Source organism: Arachis duranensis, chromosome 10, assembly GCF_000817695.3.
Source record: "Arachis duranensis cultivar V14167 chromosome 10, aradu.V14167.gnm2.J7QH, whole genome shotgun sequence".
Lineage (NCBI taxonomy): Eukaryota > Viridiplantae > Streptophyta > Magnoliopsida > Fabales > Fabaceae > Arachis > Arachis duranensis.
Window position 1 is genome coordinate 99,199,190 of NC_029781.3, and position 5,467 is coordinate 99,204,656.

Sequence of the window (5,467 nt, forward strand, 5' to 3'; positions counted from 1 at the left end):
TTTTTAATATTTTTTATTTTTTTATTAGTACAAAGAGTACAATTTTCCCTTTCTATTAAATATCACTAGTACCATAGTATTTATTATCTTTAGTCTAATTTAATCTTCCCGAAGGAATAGTTGAAAACTTCTAGTTACATTTATAGTACGTACAAATTTATATTAATTCTGCATTGAGGATATTTTATTGATAATAATACTCTACTCGGATTCCGTTAGGGATGGACTATTTGTACAATGTGATATAAAATAAATATTTTTCATACTATCTAGAATAAAATTAAATTGATTTTGGATTCACCAAGAATTGAATTCTTGATCTTTCAGATCTAGCATTCTAATATCATGTTATGATACCATTCATTCTAAAAACTTCAACTAATGGTTATATTTTTAATACTCTATAAACTTTCATTGTGCACAATATACAAGTATTCCATTGGCTCCTCATACTTTCTCTATTCATAATCATACTTGGTTTTAGATTGATGTATATTTTTAAACTTAATTCATTCGCAGAAGGAAAAGTCTAGGGGGCCAGCAGTTTTATTGAATTTTAGCAGCATGTAACCAGCAGAGGAAGGTGAGCCATTGGATGAAATTTCACACCAATCTCACACCATCAAATCATCATTGATGGCTAGTTGATGACTAACAATCACAAAAATTGCTGGCCCCTAACATTGCTCTTCGCAGAATTCTTCTATTGACTATAACAATTCCAAGTTATATAAAAAAAATCTTGGTGATGGTAAAAAATTGAGTTAATACTCAATTTGGTTTCTGAAATTATACGTGAGTCTCAATTTAGTTTCTGAGATTTTAATTACCTTTATTTAGTCTCCAAATTTTATAAACGTGTCTCACATTAGTTTTTTAGTTTACAAAAGGTTAATGGAGCGTTGAAATGGACAATCAAAACACTACTAAAAATAAGACTTTTTTAAAGAAATTTTGAGACGAAATTGAAATAAATTTTAAACAAATTAGAGACTAATTTTTTCTTTCAAATAAAATTGGGACGAATTTTTTTTGTCCCAAAAAACCTTGTTGCTATTACATATTTTGTCGGATGTAACACCCTACCATACAGAGTCTTATGCTTAAGTCATAATTCAGAGATAGCAAGGTATTACGACCTCTAAAACAAAAATTAGTACGTATAGTAGTATGAATGACTGATTATAACTAGGAGCCTTTGTAGAAAAAGGGGTAAACAAAAATCGCAACTCTAAAGCGCAACACTCCGATCGATAACGTAACGAGCAAGGATAAACCAACACGAGATTATATATATACAAAGGAGTGTCAAAAACAGGAATATCAAGACTCAAAATCCGACTGCGAAGATAACCGGTCCGAGCGTAGCAATATATACATATGATAAAAATAAGGAAAACCCCAAAGGAAACCCAAAGGGACACAAATACATAAAACCTATTCTGCAAAATCCCCCATAAGAGGAGTCATCACAGTTTGTATTATTTAATGGAGATAAAAGTATCTAAGCAAAACATATAAACCAAAACATAGCCCCGAGAACAAAGGATCTTCGCAAATTTAGAAGTCTCCAGCATGCCTCAGCGGGAAACCTCACGCCCTGCATCTGAAAACCACAAAATCCGCATGGGTGAGAACCAGAGGTCCCCAGCATGGTAACAGCTTCCACATATATAATACATAATAATGGAGGAAAGCCAAAGGCAATCCTAGAACTTCCACCAGATAAATCAAAGCTTATAAACAAGTTAAACCATAAAAGGGCATCTGACTAAAGATTCTTCAGTCTAACTAGTACTTCCCTGTCCAATTCCTTCAAACCTCCCAACCACCAGCACGAGTATAATGTAGCAAACACAGTTATATCAAGCAAGAAATATACAATTAGGAACAAGTAAGGCATTTAGACAATTAGCAAGTAATATGCAGTCAAATAGGCAATCTCAAACAATTCATATAGTATGCATATGATGAATGCCTGTCCCTAGTGGATGATGATATCATCTGTCGGTTATAGAGCCAACCCGACAAGTCCTGGTAGCTAACCATTGGACTGTCCCTCTGTCACGCATCCCCAACTCGAGTTATACTTGTCATAAACTTGATCATAATCATGATCTATATCCATCACCTTCACTGGTGAATATTTACGGGGGCGAGCTCATCCGGGTCTTTCACAGTGCCCGACCACACTTATGACATAGGGTCAAAAGAGTTTCGAGTCTCAACCTGGAGCACGTGGTGGCTAGCCACTGCTTCCTCCTAGGGAAACTCTTATCTCCAACAGTGGAAGTGCAACATTCACAATTCATTCAACAACATATATGCATTTATACATGGCCATAATCATGGCTCCGCCGTAACACAGCAATAATCTAGTCATCCGGCTCACGGTTAAATCCATAACCAGCCCATTGGCATCACGGTTAAATCCATAACCAGCCATCTCATTAACAAATACGGCCTTTCGGCCCATGGCATAACAAGCACTTCCACCACCATCCTCCGCATCTCACATAATCATGCTTGATCCTCAATGATCATTCATTTTCCCCTTGCTTCACTCGCAAGCTACCACATTCACTAGCCTTTCTTCTCATAGCTAGACATATCATAATGATTTAAGATATAAGTGGTGAGATCGGAGGCTTAGAAGTATGAAATTTGGCTTTTAAAACTCAAAAATCAACTTTGGGATGAAAACAGGTCCACGCGTACGCGCACTCCACGCGCACGCGTGGATGGCCTCAAAAACTCATCGACGCGTAAGCGTCATGCACGCTAACGCGTGGATTGAAAAATAGCCAAGCGACGCGCATGCGTCAACCACGCATACGCGTGGGCACTCTCGTGCCCCAGGCACAAAACTGGCACAGTCCTGGCATAACTCTCTGGAAAATGGCTGGGCATTGGGTGCAGCACATCGGCGTGCCCGCGCACATCACGCGCATGCGTGGATGGCACTTTCGAGAAGAACGGCGCGTATGCGCCAAGTGCGCCTACGCGCGGGGGGTCATTCTGCTAAAAATTTTTCTAAGTTAAAAGCTGCAGAATTCACAGTTTCGACCCCCAATCTTCCGACGGACATAACTTCCTCATTTTAAATCGTTTTTCACTCGTTCTTCGAACATCAGGGACATCCCGGATCCAATTTCATTTCTAAACAGATTTGGTACAAAACAGAGATCCGTAGTCCAAGTTATGTCCCGTCAAAATATGCCTAACAGAGATCCGTAGTCCAAGTTATGTCCCACCAAAGTATGCCTAAAAACCATATTTTCATACAAAACCACAATATGCCATTTTCCAAACAAGCCATTTCCAACTCTTTTCAAAATCAATCAAAACATGCCATTTTCATCCCTTTTCTTTGAAATCAATCAAAATATATCAATTTCAACATCAAGCCTCTTCAACTCACACATTGACACCTTACCACAATTTATCAAAATCACTATCTCATCATTTTAACCCACTTCACCCATGTGGCTCAAACTCAAATATATTGACATATCATATACTCTTCCTCATGCCAATTCTCAACAACATCAATTCCACTAAATCATCATTTTACACAATCAATATCATACTCACCATCAACATGGTTCAACCCACAATTCAACCATAACCAATCATCAAGCATATATCATAACATGCATATTTCTCATACATCATACCCTCAAGGCATCATTAATCATCATCACATATATGACCACATCATATATATCAACAATTCAATGCCTATCTTAGGGCCTCTAGCCTAAGTATTTCCTACCACATTACATATTAGATACGGAAAACCGAAACCATACCTTAGCCGATTTCCCAAGCTCAACCGGAGCACTTCCAAATCATTTATCCACAAGCTCTCAAGGCCTCAACACCTCCAAGAACAGATTTTTCACCACCAATCTCTCAAGGCTTCAACACCTCCAAGAACAGATTTCTCACCACCAAACCTTTTCCAAGCTTTTCAAGATCACCAATCAAGCTCCAATATCCACACACACACAACCTAAGCCACAACCATCATACCCATACACAACATTTCAAAACCCAAACATCATAAAATCACAAATCACACTAGGGTTGAGAATCTTACCACACCCAAGGTCCAAAGAGACAAGATTAACCTTCTCCTTCAAGAGAGTTGGGTCCTATAACATCAAAGAGTCCAAAATCTCAATATTTTTGCTCATAAAACTCGAAAACAAGGCTAGAATTTCGAAGAGCAAAACGTGGCTTACCTCAAGATTAATTGTATGGGTCTTGTAGAGCTCTCCGCGGTGAACACGTGGCCGCAAATGGAGCAGCAATCGGAGCTCTAAATCAAAAGTTATGGTGGTTTGAAGATCAAGTGAGAGAAAGAGGTTTGAGAGAGTGTTCTTCCCCCATTTCCTCTCTTTTTCAGCGTGTTTGGTGTTGTGTGAGGAGAGAGAGTGCTGAAAACTAGGGTTTTGGTTTAGTTATGTTGGGCCAAGGGCCCACTTTGGGTCCGGTTGGCCCGGTTTGGCCCGTTCGGTCCAATCTTGGCCCGAATTCTATGAAATTGGTACCGAAATTCTCGTCTCAATCTCCTCTATCATATTTAGCCACAAGAATAAAATTTTGGGCTTTCTAGAATAAATTCTCATTTATAGGCTAATTAGCCGTTAATTAACTGGGTTTTACATTCTACCCACTTAATTGGGAATTTTGCCCACAAAATTCAAATGCAATTACCTGGGAATAAATGTGGATAATCCATTCGCATCTCCGACTCAAGTTCCCAAGTGTGTTCCTCAACATCGCCTCGACTCCATGCCACTTTGACTAATGAAACCTCTTTTCCACGCAACCGTGTGATACTAGTATCATCAATTCTGACCGGAGCCACTGGAAGCGTCAAATCTTCCCTTAACTGAACCGACTCAGGTTCTAACACATGGCTAGCATCAGGAGTGTACTTCCGAAGCTGTGACACGTGAAACACGTCATGCAGATTCGAAAGATGAGGTGGTAGAGCCATCCGATACGCCACCGGTCCAATCCTCTCCAGGATCTAAAATGGACCAATGTAGCGAGGATTCAACTTCTTTGCCTTAATCACCCTACCTACTCCTGTAGTCGGAGTAACCTTTTCATACCAACATAGCGGAGATTGACATTTCCTCCCATACAAGGCCTCATACGGAGCCATTCTGATGCTCGCATGATAACTATTATTGTATGCAAACTCCACTAATGGCATATACCGATCCCAACTCGCCGGTTGGTCCAAAACACAAGCTCTCAACATATCCTCTAGTGTTTGGATCGTCCTCTCAGATTGACCATCTGTTTGAGGATGGTAAGCTGTGCTCAAGCTTAATCGGGTTCCAAAAGCTTTCTGAAATGCACCCCAAAACCTTGAAGTGAAGCGAGGATCTCTATCAGAGATTATAGTAGCAGGTACACCATGAAGTCTCACAATCTCCTTTATGTATAA